This window comes from Mastigoproctus giganteus, chromosome 14 (genome assembly GCF_048544385.1).
Source record: "Mastigoproctus giganteus isolate SK-2022 chromosome 14, ASM4854438v1, whole genome shotgun sequence".
Classification (NCBI taxonomy): domain Eukaryota; kingdom Metazoa; phylum Arthropoda; class Arachnida; order Uropygi; family Thelyphonidae; genus Mastigoproctus; species Mastigoproctus giganteus.
The window spans coordinates 86,556,037-86,577,285 of NC_143588.1; the positions used below are offsets into that span (position 1 = coordinate 86,556,037).

The following is a 21,249-nucleotide window of genomic DNA, read 5'->3' on the forward strand; positions in this document are numbered from 1 at the left end:
TCACTCCCCTCACCAATATTGTCCTTCTCTGTACACCCTCAAGCAAATCTACATCCTTCCTAAAATGAGGCCTCCAGACCTATACGCAGTACTCAAGGCGTGGCCTGACCATTGCTTTATACAGAGGGACAATCACCTCCTTTTCCCTGCTAGCAAAATTAGCATTAGCATTAGCATTAGCAGAGGCATATGATGCAAGAAAGCAAGCTTATTCAGCATCAGCCAAAAAAAAAAAAAAAAAACAACCACTACTCCCATTTCACCCCTCAATTCGTTCGAAATACCTGTCCAGCTGAGCCTTAAATTTGTTTAGGCTATCAACTTCAACAACAAGCGATGGAAGTCTATTCCACAAACCAACTGCCCGCTGGCTAAAGGCGAATTTCCGAACATCTATCCGACATCCGTCCTTCCTCAATTTGAATTTATGCCCTCTCAGGTGATTATTCTGAGCAAGAGGAAGAATCCCATCGGCATTGAGCATGCTCAAGCCATTCAAAGCCTTGTACACCTCTATTAGATCACCTCGGCGATGCCTAGTCTCCAGGCTCTGTAATTTGCAAAACTTAAGCCTTTCTTCGTAAGAGCAACCCTTTGTTCCATTCACCAATCTTGTTGCCCTTCTCTGTACTCGTTCCATCAGCTCTACATCCTTCTTGAAATGAGGCCTCCAGACCTGTATACAGTACTCAAGGTGTGGCCTGACCAATGCCTTATACAAGGGAATAATCACATCCCTGTCCCTGCTAGAAAAATTCCTGTATATCATTGACAAGACACCATGAGCTACCCTTGCAGCTCGTCTGCACTGCTCAGAGAACTTCATATCTGCCTGCACAATTACCCCCAGGTCCTTTTCATTCTCTACCACTGTCAGCGTAGTACCACAGAGTTGATACGTTGATCTGGGGTTACTGTTTCCCATATGTAGTACTTTACATTTGTCAATGTTAAACTTCATTTGCCACCTCTCAGCCCATCTGCTCAACCTTTCCAGATCCTGTTGCAGCAGCATAGTATCAGTAGTGTCCTTAACAACCCTGCCAACCTTTGTATCGTCTGCAAACTTGGACATTAAGCCTGATACACCATCATCAATATCATTTATAAATACAGAAAACAACAATGGACCCAACACTGAACCCTGAGGAACTCCACTAATAACATTAGTCCACGTTGAGCAGTGTCCATTGATTACCACTCTCTGTCTTCTGCCACTCAACCATCCCTTTATCCATAGCAGCAATTTGCCTCGAATGCCACACTTCTCCAATTTGTGCAGCAGTCTTCCATGCGCAACAGTATCAAAAGCCTTTCTAAGATCCAAATATATAATATCAAAGTTATTCCCTGAATCCAGTTCTTTTGTGACTACATCATAGTATCCAATCAAATTGGTCAGACAAGACCTGCCCTTAACAAACCCATGCTGTGTCTGAGCTATAACTGAATTCTTGTCCAGATGATCCTGCAGTGCTTCTTTAACCAGTGCCTCCATTAATTTTCCTGGAACCGAAGTTAAACTAACAGGTCTATAATTACTTGTGTCAGCCTTTGATCCTCCTTTGTGAATTGGGGTTACATTTGCACATCTCCATGGGTACCTCCCCTGAGTCCAAAGAAGCTCTCATAATTATGGCTAGGGGTTTGCTTACTTCCTTTGCTGCCTCCTTTAATATAACTGGATAGATCCCATCCACCCCGGGTGCCTTTTTTATGTTTATCCTCAACAATTTCTCCTCCACTTTCCTCTCAGTTATTAGAAAATCATCTAGCTCACTGCCAATGTTTACTTCACCTACGACATTCCCCTTCCTGAATAACTCCTCATGTGTGAATGTAGATGCAAAATACTCGTTTAGATTGTTAGCCACCTGAGCTGGATCCTCAACTGTTGAACCATCAACATCCAGTGGACCAATCTGATTCATCCCTTTCCTTCTTGAGTTTAAATAGGTAAAGAACTCTTTTCTGTTTTTCTTTGCATCCTTTGCCAAGGATTTCTCATAATCTGCCTTTGCCTGCCTAATCTCCTTTGTGACTTGGTTACAGACCAACTTATATCTATCATAGGCTTCCACGTCACCCATTAATTTGTATGTATCCCATGCATTTTTCTTCTCTGCCATATGTCTCATTAGTTCATCTGACAACCATTTAGGCCTGAACCTTGAACAATATTTCTTGGTTGGTATGTAAAGCCTGGTAGCTTCCAAGATTAGTTCCTTGAATGCTTCCCATTTTGAATTTGCTGTTGGTAACATCATCAGTTGGTCCCACTGTATAGAATTTAAATACTGTCTCAGACCATCATAGTCGCCTTTACGAAAGCAAAAACCCTTCCCTTTACCTCTGATGGTAGTTACCTCCTTGAGTAAATCCCACTTCAGCACACTGTGATCACTGCCACCCAGTGGTTCATTTATCTGCAGATTCCTAATGCATGAAGAATCACTACTGATAATCAGATCAAGAGTATTGCTCCCTCTTGTTGCCTCACGAACATGCTGGTGTAGAAAACAATCATCCAATAAATGCACAAAAGCCTTGCTAGTGTGTGAGTGACCAACCCACAAATTCCAGTCAATATCTGGGAAATTAAAATCCCCCATTATAAGACTCTCTGATTTACTGGCCCATTCTATTTCCCTGTACAGTGTCTTATTATACTCATCAGAGTCATTAGGCCTATAGCACACTCCTACTCTCAATTTTGATTTACCTATGCTTATGTCACACCAAACTGACTCAACACTGCACTGTCCAGCGATGTCAACTGGCTTCACTTCCTTGGATTTTATGTGTTTTTTTTAACTAATAGCATAACCCCTCCTCCCTTCCTATCCTGTCTATCCTTTCTGTAGACGTTGTACTCCCCAAATTCCAGTTCTGCATTCCTTATATCTGTGTGACACCACGTCTCTGATATCCCAACAATATCTGCCTTTGATGTTTTGAGTAATACCTCAAATTCATCAAATTTATTTACTAAACTCCTAGCATTAGTGTACACGCAAGTATACATGCACCTGTTTCTATTCGTAGCTACCCTAACACAACCCATGTGTTTACTTGTACCGCAATGACTTCCAGCAGTCTCTGAAATATCCTGCATCTTGTTTTTCAGGCTTCTGCTCATTCCAATAGAAGCAGTGCAAGAATCTCTTTCACCTCTGCCAGTGGCTACTGTTAATCCATTAGTCTTTGTCTCCCCCCAAGCTAGCAGTTTTCCGACCCACCTAACACTGCCTCGATAGCATCAGCAAATATTCTTGCACCCTTTCTATTTAAGTGTATCCCATCCCTGTAGAAGCAGTCTCTCCTGTTAACAAGTACAGTCCAGGCTGAAAAAAATTCTACCCCTTCAGCCTTGCACAATCTTTCCAGGGCCGAATTGACCGACAAATTCCTGTATATCATTGATAAAATCCGATGACCTGCCCAGCAGCCTGTCTACATTGCTCAGAAAACTTCATATCTGACTGCACAATTACTCCCAGGTCTTTTTCATTTTCTACCACCTTAAGTTTAGTACCACACAGTTGGAACGTCTCTCTGGGGTTACTTCTACCCATATGCAGTACTTTGCATTTGCCAATGTTAAACTTTGGTTGCCACTTCTCAGCCCATCTTCCCAAATTTTCTAGATCCTGTTGCGGTAGCACACTGCCATTACCGTCATTAACTACCATGCAACCTTTGTATCATCTACTAACCCTAATATACCTTCATCAATATCATTGATAAAAAAAACAACATAAGACCCAACACCGAACTCTGTGGGACTCCACTAATAACATTAGTCCACAAAGAGCAGCACCCATTGATTACCACCCTCTGTCTTCTCCCACTCAACCATCCTTTTATCCATTGTAGCAACTTACTCTTAATACCATTCTGCTCCAATTTGTACAGTAGTCTTCCATGCGCAACAGTCTCAAAAGCTTTTCTGAAATCCAAATACGGTGGATTCCGGTTATTTGGGCCACCGGTTAATCGGGGCAGCCGTTTATTTGGGGCAAATCTTAAAAAACAGAACCCAATCGAGAAAATAGCCAGGGTTTACTTCGCTTAATTGGGACAAAATGCTGTTTAATCGGGGCAGAAGACCGCAGCACTGAAAATTACCCTACAATTGTCCCCAACCGTACCACGTAGTTCGGTCGAATTTCTGGAGGTCACAACCATAAAACAATAAAAACAATTAGCAGTCACCTGTTTATTGGGCTTTTTTTTATTTTTTTATGAAAACCCCATAAAACACGAAAGGTATCAAAACCTATACTACTTAGTACCGTGCATGAGTTGAAGGAGGAGTATGGGGGGGGGGATGCCAGAAACTTTGCTCTAGAGACTAAACATGGATTTCAATACTTCAACCCTCATAAAAAAAATAATTTTCAGGCTCTTCATTCCTATTTTTATGGCTTTGTAATTTGTTACTCCTTTCTCACTTGCGCGTATCGTGTTACTTGCAATTTGTGTGCGTGTGCGGTGTTCTTTGTTATTGATTACTTATCTTTTTACTGTTTTAAATTTTAACCCCCACCCACAAATGTCAGTGAACAGAAATGTCAACTAGTTTAGTTACTATGTACATATTACAGTACATGTTAATTATTCCGATTATCACGTATATTCTTCCGAATTTCACGTATCATTTAATTTTTTAATAATTGGTAAGGTAATAAAGGGTAAATTTCTACTTAATATATCTTTACTTTTATAGCCTGTGGATAATATTCTTCTATTTTTGTTAATTAGAATCGCTGTTTGATAGAATTAAAATTCAATTCACAAACATGATCACAATGACCGCTTATTACACATCATATAGTGAACAGTATTTTACAATGGTGACTCCATCATAACGTGATTTGATTGAACAGTGAGCCAATTGTAAAGGGGGGGTACATTGTATTTTTAACTATTTACGTGAAACTTCGGATAATTGGGGCAGCCGCTTAATCGGGCCAAAATGCACTAGTCCCGATGTGGCCCAAATAACCAGAATCGACTGTATATGATATCAAAATTATTTTTTGCATCCAGTTCCTTCGTAACCACATCATAATATCCTATCAAATTTGTCCGACAAGACTTTCCCTTAACAAACCCATGCTGTGTCTGAATTATTGCTACAGTCTTGTCTAGATGATCCTCCAATGCATCTTTAACCAGTGACTCCATTATTTTACCCGGAACAGAAGTTAAACTAACAGGTCTGTAATTACTCGAGTCACCCTTCAATCGCCCTGTGTGAATTGGGAATACATTTACACATCTCCAGTCCGTGGGGACCTCGCTGAGTCCAAGGATGCTCTCATAATTATGGCTAAGGGTTTGGTTACTTTCTTTGCCACCTCCTTTAATATAACTGGATAGATCCCATCCAACCTAAGTGCCTTTCTTATGTTTAACTTCAACAATTTCTCCTCCACTTTGTTCTCAGTTATTACAAAATCATTAAGCACCCTGCTACAATTTTATCACCTTCTGGAATTTTCAAACCTTAATAACTCCTCATGTGTGAATGTAGATGCAAAATACTCATTCAGTTTGTTTGCTATTTGCGCAGGATCATCAACAGTTGAACCATCGATATCAAGTGGAACAATCAGATTCATCCCCTTCCTTTTAGAGTTTATATAAATAAAGAAATCCTTGCTGTTTTTCTTAGCATCCTTTGCTAAAGATTTCTCGTAATCAGCCTTCGCTTGCCTAACCTCCTTTGTGACTTGATTACAGACTAGCTTATATCTGTCATAGGCTTCTGTGTCACCTAATAATTTATATGCAGCCCATGCATTTTTCTTCTCTGTCACGAGTCTCATTAGTTCATTTGACAACCATTTAGGCCTAAACCTTGAACAATATTTCTTAATAGGTATGAAACTTTTAGTAGCTTCCACAATTAATTCCTTGAATGCTTTCCACTTAGAATTTAACTGTTGATAATATCATCAGTTGTTTCCACTGTACAGAATTTAAAAACTGTCTGAGACCACTGTAGTCAGTGGTCTCAGACAGTTTTTATGGAAGCAAAAACCCTTTCCTTTACACCTGATGGTAATCATATCTTTAAGCAAATCCCACATCAGTACACTGTGATCACTGCCACCTAGTGGTTCCTTTATCTGCAAATTCTTAATACACGAATGATCACTGCTGATAACCAGATCAAGAGTATTGCCCTCTCTGGTTGCCTCTCGAACATGCTGCCGCCGAAAACAATCATCCAATAAATCCACAAAAGTCTTACTAGTGTGCGAGTAACTAACTCACAAGTTCCAGTCAATATCTGGGAAGTTAAAATCCCCCATTATAAGATATTCTGATTTACCAGCCCACTCTATTTCTCTGTACAATTGTTCATTGTACTCATTCGAGTCATTAGGCCCGTAACACACTCCTACTCTTATTTTTGCTTTCGCAGTGCTTATATCACACCAGACTGACTCAACAGTGCACTGTTCATCTATATCAACTGAATGCACTTCTTTTGATTTTATGTTTTTCTTAATTAATAGCATAAGACCTCCTCGCTTCCTATCCTTTCTGTACACATTGTACTCCCAAAATTCCAATTCTGCTTTCATAATATCTGTGTAACACCATGTCTCTGATATCCCAACAATATCAACACTTCAAATTGATCAAATTTATTTACTATACTTCTGGCATTGATATACATCCAAGTATACATGCACTTATTCTTAGTTACCCTAACACATCCCATATACCCACCTGTTTCATGATGACTGCCATCAGTCCCTGAAACCCCCAGCACCCCTCGCTCCAGGTCGCTGCTTATTCTGATAGAAGTAGTGCAAGAATCACCTTCCCCTCTGCCTGCGGCTACTTTTAACCTTTTAGTCTGCAAATCCCCCCAAGCTAGCAGTTTTCAGACCCACCTAACACTGCCTCGATAGCATCGGCAAATATTCTTGCACCCTTTCTATTTAAGTGTATCCCATCCCTGTAGAAGCAGTCTCTCCTGTTAACAAGCACAGACCACGCTGAAAAAATTCTACCCGTTGAGCCTTGCACATTCCCTCCAAGTCCGAATTGATTGACAAGACTCTCATCATGTACTCCCTCCTATCGTGTCTGGCCAGAATTGCAGACACTTTCAAATTTAACCCTAACTCACAACTTTTTTGCAACATTGACCTATAGTTGTTAAGTAAAACTGCAGATTTCCTACTCTTAATGTCATTGGTGCCAACGTGTAAAGCAATGTTAACCTTTATACCCTTAAAAGATGATATATGCTTCATAACGTCATCAACTTTTGTCCCTGGCAGACATGCACTGGTCCTATTCCATCTATCCTTTGTACATAATATATTCTCTGTCTCCCTAACATTAGAGTTACCAACAATAACTAACTCCTGTGGGACCAGCACATTCTGCCTTGGAGATTGCCGCTGTGTTGTCTGATGCCCTGGAGTGAGCTCTGGCATTAAGGTGGGTAGTTGAGAGTTTGATGGGCCCCTCATATTAATTTCTTCGAGGGCATCTACTCTAACCTCAAGCTCTCATAGACGCCCATTAGAACGTTGAGTTGATGCCTAATTTCTAGATACTCTCTGCACCCGACACAAACAAAGACATCCTCCTTGGCTAGATCATGTTCTGTTCCAGAGAGTTAGGCAAACATTTCACAAGTTGCACATTTTTTTAGGCTGTGATGCATTGGAGAATCACCCCCTCAGTAATCCACCGAGTCACAGCACTCCTGCCACTTTGTGCCCGTTGCTTTGCTGCTCTAGTCTGGGCATGATATTTTAAATTAATAAGATCAATAAATTTAATTAATTAATTGTCAATATATTTTTACGTTAGAGCTACCTAGTTACCACAATTACAAATTTGAATTCCCTACCACTCTATACAAAAACAATGGCTGCAAGATTCGAATGAAACAATGGTTGTACATATATTAAGTAGTAATTTTCAAAAACTTTTATCTAAATTAAAAATAAAAATAACCAGCGTAACCAGAACTATAAGGCTACTTATAAAGTACAATGAAAAATAACAATTCGGTAAATAAAATGGCAAACACATCGCTTTTTCGGAGCCTGTAATTCACAGCTGTAATTTTTAAAGAGAGTCAGAGCCCTGTTTTTTGGCTGATGGTATATAAGCTTGCTTTCTTGCATCATGTGCCTCTACTAATGCTAATTTCATTATTAAGAAAATAAATTTCAATTTATATTACATTTATGAATTTCAGCAAGCCAATAATGACAAAGGGCTTTATAAATAAAAATATATCAAATAACTAAAAAATAATAAAGTTTTAAAATATACGAATTAAAGCATATAACTGTAGCTTTCAAAGGTAGTTGCCTCCTTTGTTAATAGTGCGATTGCCAGTAATATTGTACAAATAAATATCAAAGTTTAACAAAACAGAATCCACAGATAGAGGATCATTCATGGGGGGTTCAAATCCTCAAACAAATATATGGTACCTGTATTCAACCTGTATAAATACTACTGCCTCAAAGACAGGCCTAATGCATCCTCCCTTATCTCTGTTAATGCTACATTCTATGGCAGTGTTCCACAACGTTTTTCTCTTCACGGCACAACTTAAGTTATCCATGACACAACATGGCACATCAAAATGATAATTCCCCCAAAAAGCATAGTTTACGGCAATGTTAATATAAATATGCTATAAGTCACAATAGAATCATTTATTATTGTTCCAACAGAAATTGGCTCATGCTTATATTAACATTTTATGAACCCAAAATCACTGTACAAAATCAAAGCAAAGTCAAAAAAAAAAAAATTCTATTAGCATTAAATCAAATAACTATGCATACCTGTGCCTACTTTGCTGAACACAGACAGCTGATGTGTGGCATAATCATTGACAATGCAACCCTCATTTCTTCATCAATGGATCTGAGTCTCTCCCTCCCACTTTGATGTTTTAATTTCAGTCAAGGTCGAAAAGTGTGGGATGCATATAAATTATCAGGTGACACAGAAGCCTGTGGCAGATATAAGCTAGTCTGTAATCAAGTCCCAAAGGAGATTAGACAAGCGAAGGCTGATTGCGAGAAATTCTTGGCAAAGGATGAAAAGAAAAACAAAAAGACTTCTTTATTTATGTAAACTAGAAGAGTTTATATAAGTAAAGGGAATGAATCAGATTGGTCCACTTGATGTTGATGGTTCAACTGTTGATGATCCTGCTCAGATAGTTGACAAACTGAATGAGTATTTTGCATTTACATTTGAGGAATTCTGTAAGGAAGGGGAGGAGACAGAAGTTTACTAAACTCTAACAGGGAGCTAAATGATTTTGTAATAATGGAGAGCAAAGTGGAGGAGAAATTATTGAATTTAAAAATAAAAAAGCACCTTGGGCAGATGGAATGTATCCAGTTACATTGAAGGAGGCAGCGAGGGAAATTAGCAAACCCTTAGCCATAATTATGAGAGCATCCTTAGATTCAGGGCAGGTCCCAATGGACTGGAGATGTGCAAAAAAAAAAAAAAAAAAGTAAACTGCAACCATTATCAATCCACTGCAGAATGGAAGCCTCCTCAACAATTCATGTTGAGGGAATTGGACCATTGTCTGCCACACTGATCCAGTACGGGTTGGCAGATTAACTGTATTTAGTAGTTGGGCTTGAACCCTGGTCTACTCAAAAAGCGTTTGCTACTGCACTTCTGCTCTTGACCACTCGGCTACAGAGTATCCCCACAAATTTAAACAGATATGCCAACCATTTAAAACTGATTTAATAATAAAATAAAATACAGTAAACCCCCGCTATTCGCGGTATCTGTATTTGCGGTTTCACATATTCGCAATCGCCGATTTAATATTAAATAAAACCTAAAAAAATGTGAATTTTAAAGCGCCGTGAATATTTTCAGCCATAAAAAAACATGGGCGTGGCTAAAATTATCTTTCCCGGTCAAAACAGCGCTCAGTGGGTGGGGGGAGAGGGGTGACAAAATCACGAGCTTGGATGTTTGTCGCTAATCCTTGTTCAGTATGTGTTATGCGCTTGTCATGGAAGGTTTCGTCGTTTGCTTTTAATTTATATGCTTATAAATTGAATAAATTTATCAATTTATAAATTTATATGCTTACAAAAATGATAAATCTACCATTTTGCAGTGTAAAACAGACTTTTTCGAGTGTTAACGGAAGAAAGTGACTTTATTGTGGACTTTATTCTTTCTAACCCCTACAAAAATATGGCTACGAATAACAAGAGAAATGTGAAAATATCAAAGAAGGTGATGACATTAGCGAATAAAATTGAGTTATTAGATAAAATTTCTAATGGTGAAAGTGTCTCCTCAGTGGCAAAACATAAAATCAATGAGTCAACGATACGATCAATCAAAAAATCGGAAGAAAAAATCCGCTGTAGTGTCCATGAAAACGCGCTAATTGCTTCAAAAATTTGCTCTTTAACCCGTGATGTTAAATTAGAAAAAATGGAAAAATCTTTAAATCTGTGGATAGAAGACCGAACTCAAAATAAAATTCCATTAAGTTCACTCATCATTCATGAAAAGGCAAAACTCCTTTATCAACACTTTAGCGAAACTGGTGATAGCACTGGCAGGATAAGTTTTTTTTACTAGCAAAGATGCTGGTTTGAAAGATTTGTTTGAAATTTCTAATACATATTACATTTAATATTAAATTGTTTCTTATTTTCATTTTGATGCCATATGCTTGCATTTCACTATGTACTGTCTATGTACATAGTCATATTATGAAGGTACATATAATACATACATAGACAAAATTTTAGACTAGTTTTTCTTATATATTTCATACTTTGGAACGGAACCCCTTTATTACTATGGGAGCCATAACTCAGTATTCGTGACATTTCTCAGGAATGTAACCCCCGCAAATAGCAGGGGGTTTACTCTAATAAAAAAGACTGTAAAATGGAACTGTAGAATGGAACAAAGGGGTGCCCTTACGAAGAAAGGCTTAAGTTTTGCAAATTACAGTGTCTGGAGACTAGGCACCAGCGAGGTGATCTGATAGAGGTGTATAAAGCCTTGAATGGTTTGAGCATGCTCAATGCTGATGGGATTCTTCCTCTTGCTCAGAATAATCACCTGAGAGGGCATTAATTCAAATTGAGGAAAGACAGATGTAGGATAGACGTGCGGAAATTTGCCTTTAGCCAGCGGGTGGTTGGTTGGTGGAACAGACTTCCATCCCTTGTCGTGGAAGTTGATAGCCTAAATAAGTTTAAGGCTCAGCTGGACAGGTATTTCGAACGAACAGAGGGGTGAAGTGGAAGTGGTTTTTTTTTTTTTTTTTTTAGGTTTTTTTTGGCTGATGCTGCATAAGCTTGCTTTCTTACATCAAATACCCCTACTAATGCTAATGCTAAAATAATATTTACAAAAAACTAGTTTGAAACAAAAATAAAATAAGTAAATAAATTAAAATGCATTAAAATATAAATTTAAAAGCAATAAAAACTATTGAAGCTTTTAGAGGTGTCTGCCTCCTTCCTCAGCAATAATGAAACTTAAGCGACACATCCATAAATACCAGGTTCACGGCACACGTGGATGACCAGGCACATATTCGGTATTCCTTTCACGTGTACCAGAACCGGAAGTGGTCTGGGGGCATGGAAAACTAAAACGTTTATCTCTCTGACAAAACCACCGCCTCAAAAAGGAGATGAAGCCTAACTCCCCTTTCTCTGTTCATGCTATTGTTGCCAGAGGATGCAATCCACAGACTTTTCAGCCACTTGCGGTCCCAGAATCTATGCGCCCAGTCATGGATAACAGCGTTGCGGGGGAAATCTGGTGTTGTTTTTCCCAATAGTGCTCGGCAATGCCGGATTTATTGAGCTCTGCGGTCCATATCGCTCTTGAATGTTCCCCCCAGTCCATATCCTGTCTCTACCACGTAACATTCCCCACAATCCGGGCATGTGATCTGATATACGACCCCACTATTAGAATCCCTAGTAATGGGGGGTCTTTGACCTGTGACACTACTGTGTGCAACCTCCGGCCCGGGAGCTGCACACTGCGTGTCTGAAAGTCGTGTGATAAGCGGTACAGGTGGAACTACCCAATTGGGCTCTTCCTCTCTATTGTATTTATCAATGACCCTCTGGGGGTAACCGCACCTCGTAAGATCCGTCATAATTTGCCTAATTTCCTTCTCCCCCTCCTCAGAGGTGGTACAATGTGTCCTCACTCTATCCAAAAGTGCTCTGGCCACACTATTTCTATGTTGGGCAGTCTGTGCCGACCTATAATGTATATACTGGCCCTTACACATTGGTTATAAACCTTGATTCTAAGTCTGGTGCCTTTCCTCTATACCATTATGTCCAGAAATGGGAGGGTGCCATCTATTTCTACCTCCGAGGTGAATTTTATAAAGGGGGAGAAACCATTGAGAAACGAGACCAGATCTTCCTCTCTCCCCTTCTTTACAATAGTAAACGTGTCATCGACATATCGTTTCCTCTTACCCATAGTGAACTCCAATCTCGCAACAACCCTATTCTCTAATTCTTCCATAGCCAGATTTGTGACAATGGCGCTGATTGGAGAACCCATGGCTGTACCGTGAACCTGTTTATACATTACTCCTTGGAAAACCAAGGTTGTACTAGAAAGACAATTAAACAGCACAACATATATCTTCTATGTTTAGGTGGGATCTAGCACTTAAGGTATTATCCTTCTGTAAAGCCAACTTCACACATTCTACCCCATGTACTATGGTGGATACACGTGAATAATGATATGACATCCAATGACATCATCATCAGCGCCTCCGTAGCCAGGTGGGCAGGAGCAGCAGTGCGTGGCACACGCTTCTTGATTAGACCGGGATTCAAGCCCCTGACCACCAAATACGGAGGATGCGGAAAGGTCAGGGAATGACCACCGCATTATCCCCGGAGCAATATGGCCTTAGTTGCTAATGCTCCTAAAAACCAAATTACAATGACATCATCACTCGTCCTCCCCTATATCTTGACTCCTTACAAAGTTCACAAATTCCACACTATCTCCAATGATCAACGTGGACCGACCCACAACCGGAGAAATCAGCTGCACCAGATATTTAGATAGAGCATTTGTAGGGCTACCAATGAAGGAAACTATGGGCCATAATGGAACATTCTCCTTGTGTGTCTTGGGTAACCCATAAAATCTGGGCAGCTAACACCCTGTTGCATGCATGGACCAATACTTGTCCTTTGAAATCTTTTCTATTTTTAGCCAGGAAAGTAGCATCTTATTTACATGCTGTTCTAAGCTAGCCAAGGGGTTTCTATGGATGATCTTGTAAGTACCACTATTACCTAATAAGTCTAACACTTTCTTGTGGTAATCTTCCTTGCTTAATACCACCATTGATCTGCCTTTATCCGCTGGTAGGATTATAGTGTCTTCGTCCCGTTTAAGTTCTTTATAAACAGTGATATATTAGGAAGTTCAACATATTATTAGAGGAGCAGTCCACTATATTTAGGAGTAGTAACCATTCCAACTTTATTCAGAACTTAAGTGGCAAACCTTTAACCCAAGAACAAGAGGGACTAGTGACTCTTGGACCTAAGTTTGCATTGCTGCCCCCCAAAACCTCCAATTACCGAAACATCTATGGGCATTGAGAGGGCAATTAGCAAATTACCTGAACACATTGCCAATCAAATTCATATTACAGCTGTTGCCATCCTGGGCCAGGCAAAAATCGTTGCTCCAAATCTTTCCCTGGAACAGAAGAAAGCACTAAAAGAACTTAAATGGGACGAAGACATTATAATCCTACCAGCGGATAAAGGCAGATCAACGGTGGTATTAAGCAAGGAAGATTATCTGGCGCAGCTGATTTCTTTGGTTGTAGGTCGGTCCATGTCGGTCATTGGAGATAGTGTGGAATTTGTGAACTCTGTAAGGAGTCAAGATATAGGGGAGGACGAGATGATGATGTCATTGGATGTCGCATCATTATTCACATGTATCCCCATGTACCCCATAGGGGTAGAATGTGTGAAATTGGCTTTACAGAAGGATAATGTGAGTGACCACCCAGCTGTGAACCAACATAAGCAGGGGTCGAGGTGTGGCGCCCAAACCACATGGAGGAATGCTGCCCCTCTATGTTACCAGGCAATACTAGGTGGTAGATGACTCTCTCAACCGGTGCAATACCACCACTTTGCTTATTGGAGGCTTGAAGTGGTGGAACCCATGTTTAGTCTCTAGAGCTAAGTTCCGGTCAACCCTTCCCTATCTCTTCCATCATGCAGTATGATTGATGACTTTTGAGGTTATGATGGTTTTCGTTGCAAGATCCAATATTCCTTACATTCCTTTCATTATTAAAACGGTGTTCGCAGGCCGGCCACTAGTTGGTACACCAGATCGAACCTATTGGTAACTCTCTAGGAGGCTTCCCAATCAGCTAGTGAATAATCTTGTTACCTGTACTCTGCCAGATAGTGACTGGAGGGAGTCCGTGTGTATGCGAGGAGCATTGTCCAGGCCACGTTATGTCAAGAATCTGGGTATATTCTTACCATGTGTACGACATATCCAAAAATTTCATTACTTCATACAGCATGTCCCACCCACTTTTTCTTACTATTGAATACACCACGAATTGTCAAACTAATAGAGCAAGCTTATCTGCGTAAAGATCTAACCCTCCCAAGAACTTCCTAATTCATTTCACAAATATACGTGGTCTCAATTCTAATCTTAACGATGTCCATTTCCACTTTCAGTCTGCCAAACCCCATGTACTTTTTCTGACAGAATCTCAGTTATCAGTTGATTCAACTACTGCTCATCTCAGATGCCCAAATTATTCGCTGTATGATTCCTTTCGCCTCAAAGGTGGTACTTGTGCATATGTCCGTTCTGATTTTCCCTTTCAGAGATTTGGCAATTTGGAATCTACTCTCTTTGATCTTCTCTGGCTTAAAATCTCTCTACCTCATTGTGTAAAATTCATCTGTTGTCTCTACCGTTCTACCAACTCCACTAATTACTTGGAGCCCTTTGACTTCCTCTCTTTGCAACTTGATTTTCTCCAGTCCAACTTTCCTAACAGTGAGGTAATTTTCCTTGGTGATTTTAATGTTCACAACTCCAGCTGGCTTCCGTTTTCTAGTCACACCGACCCGGCTGGTTGAGAGGCTGAGACTTGTGCAATTACTAATGACCTTGCACAGATTGTTCATTTACCTACAAGAATACCAGACAATTCTAATCATACAGCCAACACGCTTGATCTTTTTCTCACAAACACCCTTCTAAGTACACGGTCGAAGTGAGAGGTCATTTTGGCACTTCAGATCACAACTTGGTGATTGTCTCTTCTCCAATGGAGCCTTTATCTTATGGCTATTCCCAACCTCGTGTTGTTTGGCATTACAAGAATGCAAAATGGGATGGCCTACGAGACTTCTTTTCTTCTTTTCCTTGGTCGGATTACTGTTTTAAAACTTCTGATGTCAACGTTTGCTCAGATTTTGTCAGTGAAATTATTCTTGCAGGAATGGAATCCTTTATCCCAGACTCCACTTTAAAATCTTGTCTTTTATATAAACCTTGGTTTTCCAATAAATGTGCTAAGGCTGTTCAAGAGAAGAATGTTGCATATTGCACAATTGGCTTGTTTCCAATTCTTCAGTTTCATTTTCTGCCTACACCAAAGCTCGCAACAATTGTAAAGCAGTTATTAATCAGTCCTAACTAGAGTTTGAACAGGCTAAGAGTAGAAAACTTGCTTCTTGGCCTAATAGTAGCCGAGCATTCTGGTCCCTTGACAAAGCTATTAGCCACAACCTTTGCCCATCTCTGCTCCCACCTCTGTCCAAACCAGATGGTTCTGTTGTCACTTCAGCCAAAGATAAAGCTGACCTGCTAGCATCCCATTTTTCTTCCAACTCATGTATTAATGATCTTGGTAAAACACCTCCCGCCATTCCCAACACACTCCATTCAAGGCCTCCTGTGGTCTTCTGTCAAAAGGATGTAAGAACGATTTTGATGAATCTTGATGCTGAGAAAACTCCAGGTCCTGATGGTATTTCTCCACTTGTTTTCAAAACCTGTGCTCCTGAACTTACTCCTATTCTTTGCCGCCTTTTTTCACTTACTTATTTCAAAGGTGTTTTTCCTTCTGCTTGGAAATTTGCTCATATCCAGCCAGTTCCTAAAAAGGGTGACAAATCTCTCCCATCCAATTATCATCCCATTGCAATTACTTCTATTCTTTCTAAAATAATGGAGAAATCAATTAACCGCCAACTCTTAAACTACCTAGAAACCTTTTGTCTGATCAATGACGCCAGTATGGATTCCGTCAGTGTCGATCCACTGGTGATGCTCTAGCTTATGTTATCCATTTATGGACTAATTCAATGGAAAGGTTCGGTGAAACACAAGTTGTTGCTCTTGACATCTCAAAGGCTTTCAATCGTGTTTGGCATTAAGATCTTATAAACAAACTTCCATCTTATGGCTTGCCAACTGTTTTTAGTAATTGGTTATCCAGTTTTCTCTCTGATCGCTCACTGAGGATGATGATAGATGGTTCTCTGTCTTCTAACTTCTCCACGAATGCCAGTGTCCCCCAAGGTTCAGTTCTTTCACCCACTCTTTTCCTCTTGTATATTTATGATCTTCTTCCGTTGACGAAAATCCTATCCATAGTTTTGCCGATGATAGCACATTGCATTCTGAGAAACCTTGCCCTGTTCAATCAACTTCTCAAAAATCTGCTACCAATTCTTTAAATGCCGATCTCCAGTGGGGCAGAGACAACTTAGTTGATTTCAACCCTTCTAAAACTCAGGTTTGCCTTGTAATAGTATTAGTAATGGCGGCATGTTGCAAGAAAGCCTATAGCTTATGCTGCACCGCTAAAAAAAAAAACGAATAAAACAATGATAAAAAAAAAAATAAAATAAATAAATAATAATAATCAGTAAAAGAAAAGGAAATTAAACCTATCATCCTATGCGCTTTCCTGACCTGAAGGTACTATCCAGATGACCTTTGAATTTCCCCAAATTGTCAGCCTCTACTATCCATGTAGGCAACTTATTCCAGTAATTTATAACTCACTGGCTAAAATAAAACTTCCTGCAGTCCAATCTAAACATTTCCTCCCGTAACTTGAATTTATGCCCTAGTTCTAGCATCATTTATAACCTTGAAAATTGCATCCTCATTCATTTTACTGATGCTTCTCAGAGCCTTAAACACCTCAATCAAATCGCCTCTAAGGTGTCTAGTTTCCAAACTCTGCAACCAACATATTTGAAGTCTTTCTTCATAAGGACGCTTTTGCCGATCTCATCAGGTGAGTTACCCGTCCTTGCACCCTTTCAAGAAGCTCGGTGTCTTTCTTTAGGTGCGGTCTCCATACTTGAACACAGTATTCCAAGTGTGGTCTAACAAAAGCCTTATATAATAGGATTATCACGTTCCTATCTCTACTTGCAAAAGTTTGATAGATCATCGACAGGATACTATAGGCTTTCCTTGCAACCTGTTTACAATGCTCAGAGAATTTCGTGTCTGACCGTATCGTAACACCCAAGTCCCTTTCCTCCAGTACTGGGTTTAGTTGAACTCCACCAAGTGAATAAGTTATTTTGGGGTTACTGTTTCCCAGGTGTAATACCTTACACTTTGTTGGATTAAAGCATAGCTGCCATTTTTCTGACCATTCCTGAAGTCTATCTAGGTCTCTCTGAAGAAGCTCAGCTTGACAGTGATCATTAACATATCTCGCAAAAAGGATTCTTCTGCTCCTATGCTTTTGTTTATTGACACTCTGATTTCTAGGCAAAATGATATATCTCTTTTGGGGATTACCCTGACTTCTAATCTCTCTTGTCACAAGCACATTACAAATATTGCTTCCTCTGCATCTAAAAAACTTCGTTTTCTCTTTCGCTCTCGTCGTTACTTTTCTTCCAAACAGCTGCTCATTCTGTATGAATTGCAAATCCGCCCTGCCATGGAATATTGTTCTCACATCTGGGGTAGTGCCCCCAAAACCTCCCTCAGGCTTCTTGATTCCTTTCAGAAGACGGCAGTTAGGCTAATTAATGATTCATCCCTAACAGAGTCTCTCCACTCGCTGTCTCATAGACGTACTGTTTCTGCTGCATGCCTCTTCTACAGATACTTCCCTGGGCACTGTTCTTCTGAATTGGCTTCTATAATTCCCGCTCTCACTTTCAAAACAGTCTGAACACGTGCTGCCAACATCCATTTACTGTTGAACTTCAAACTCACAGAACCAACTTTTCATCTTCCTCATTTATTAATTCAACTGCCGTTTTCTGGAACAACCTTCCTTCATACGTATTTCCTGAAAATTACAGTCTACAGAAGTTCAAGTCCAGTGTCAACAAATATCTTCTCTCATCTTCTCAACCTCCAACCCAAGCACGGTACTAAGTACTATAGGTTCTAATACCTCTCGTGTTTGGGGTTTACATAAAAAAAAAAGAAAGCTCAATTTTATTGCAGTTGCTATAACCCCAATAACTGGAATTGTGTGGGTTTTTACATTATTATTATGATGACATGTGTTACCTTTCACTGAAATCTTCAGTCATATAAGAAACAAATAAATTTTCAGAATCTTCTCTTTCCTATTCACGTATTACAATAATGAAGAAAAAGTGACCAACGGAAAGTGAAAGTGGTGGCAGGGCTAGGAAACGAAACAAAATTTATTTAGAGATGAAAATGATAAGTACGAAGCAGGACAAAGTTTGTCATCTATTGCATGGAATTAGGTCTCACTGCTTCAACAGTGAATACTATTTTAAGGGACAGTGTGTGCATAAAAAGAACATGTTAAAGGGTTAATGCATTTAAGATCAACAGTGATCACAAAACAGCATTCAGGTGCTATTTGGAAGATAGAAAAAGTAATAGGGATGGAAAATCAGATTCAGAAGTGAGTGCCCCTGAGTCTAATGGCCATTCAAGCAAAAGCAAGTATTTATAAAGATATTAAGGATAAGTACAGCGAACCCCAAGTGAAGTTTGTGGAAAGCAGTGGGTGGTTTAATAGGTTCAAGCATTGTGCTGGTTTCCACAACATTAAAGTATGCAGTGAAGCTGCCAGTGCTGATCTGTAGCAGCCAAGAAATTTTGTGATGAGTTGGAGAAAACCTCTTCTAAATTTCCACAGCCCTCAACCTCTGCATAGTTATCACCTGGAGACATTGATTCTGGCAATGATGCTCGAAAGGTAAAACTTGCTGACTTACGCCTGTCCCCTCCCTTTTTTTGTATTTTTTCCTACGCATGAGATAAACAAAAATTTAACAAATTATTCTATTTATATGTTCGTCGAACATTTCTTTTTTGCTTCAATCAAATACAGCAAGCATAGTTGTGAGTGCTGCATAAGCATTTAGGGAAATTCCGACACGTAAGTTGGGGAGTGCCTGTATAGACCTGTTAGTTTAACTTCTGTTCCTGGGGAAATAATGGAGTCATTGTTTAAAGACGTGATGCAGGATCACCTAGACAAGACAGCAGTAATAGTTCAGACACAGCATGGGTTTGTTAAGGGGAAGTCTTGTCTGACCAGTTTGATTAGATACTACGATGTGGTCACATAGGAACTGGATGCAAAAAATAATTTTGATATCATATACTTAGATTTCAGGAAAGCTATTGATACTGTTGCACATGGAAGATTGCTTTACAAATCAGAGCAGTATGACATTAAGGGCAAGTTGCTGCAATGGATAAAGAGATGGTTGAGTGGGAGATGTGAAGGAAGTGAAGGAAGTGAACCAAGGAAGTGAAGCCAGTCGACATCGCTGGACAGTGCAGTGTGGAGTCAGTTTGGTGTGACATAAACATTGGGAGATCAAAATTGAGAGTAGGAGTGTGCTATAGGCCTAATGACTCTGATGAGTATAATAAGGAACTGTACAGGGAAATAGAGTGGATCAGTAAATCAGAGTGTCTTATAATGGGAGATTTTAATTTCCCAGATATTGACTGGAATTTGGGGGCTGGTTACTCACACACTAGCAGGACTTTTGTGGATTTATTGGATGATTGTTTTCTACATCAGCATGTTCGGGAGGCAACTAGAGGGAGTAATACTCTTGATTTGATTATCAGCAGTGATTCTTCATGCATTAAGAATCTGCAGATAAATGAACCACTAGGTGGCAGTGAACAGTGTGCTGAAGTGGGATTTACTCAAAGAGGTAACTACCATTAGGGGTAAAGGGAAGGGTTATTGCTTCCGTAAAGGCGACTACGATGGACTGAGACAGTATTTAAATTCTATACAGTGGGACCAACTGATGATGTTACCAACAGCAAATTCAAAATGGGAAGCATTCAAAGAACTTATCTTGGAAGCTACTAGGCTTTACATACCAACTAAGAAATATTGTTCAAGGTTTAGGCCAAAATGGATGTCAGATGAACTAATGAGGCATATGGCAGAGAAGAAAAATGCATGGGATACATACAAATTAACACATGACACAGAAGCCTATGATAGATACAAGTTGATATGCAACCAAGTTACAAAGGAGGTTAGGCAGGCAAAGGCAGATTACGAGAAATCCTTGGCAAGGGATGCAAAGAAAAACAGCAAAGAGTTCTTTACTTATGTAAACTCTAGAAGGAAGGGGGTGAATCAGATTGGTCCACTTTATATTGATGGGTCAAGTGTTGATGATCCTGCTCAGGTAGCTAACAAACTAAATGAATATTTTGCATCGACATTCACACATGAGGAGTTATTCAGCGAGGGGAATGCCAGAGGTGTATTCAACTCTAGCAGTAAGCTACAGAATCTTGAAATAACTGGGAGTAAAGTGGAGGAGAAACTGTTGAAGATAAACACAAGAAAGGCACCTGGGGTGGATGGGATCTATCCAGTTATATTAAAGGAGGCAGCAAAGGAAGTAAGCAAACACTTAGCCATAATTATGAGAGCTTCCTTGGACTCAGGGGAGGTACCCATAGACTGGAAATGTGCAAATGTGACCCCAATTCACAAAGGAGGATCAAAGGCTGACACAAGTAATTATAGACCTGTGAGCTTAACTTCTGTTCCAGGAAAATTAATGGAGGCACTGGTTAAAGAAGCACTGCAGGATCATTTAGACAAGACTTCAGTTATAGCTCAGACACAGCATGGTTTTGTTAAGGGGAAGCCTTGCCTGACCAACT

General features: G+C 39.8%; 1 protein-coding gene across 1 annotated transcript in view; it reads left to right on the plus strand.

The window, feature by feature from the left end:
- LOC150075318 (structural maintenance of chromosomes flexible hinge domain-containing protein 1-like) overlaps positions 1 to 21,249 on the plus strand; it is a 736,477-nt gene that overhangs the window by 654,252 nt on the left and 60,976 nt on the right. The window lies entirely within an intron of this gene.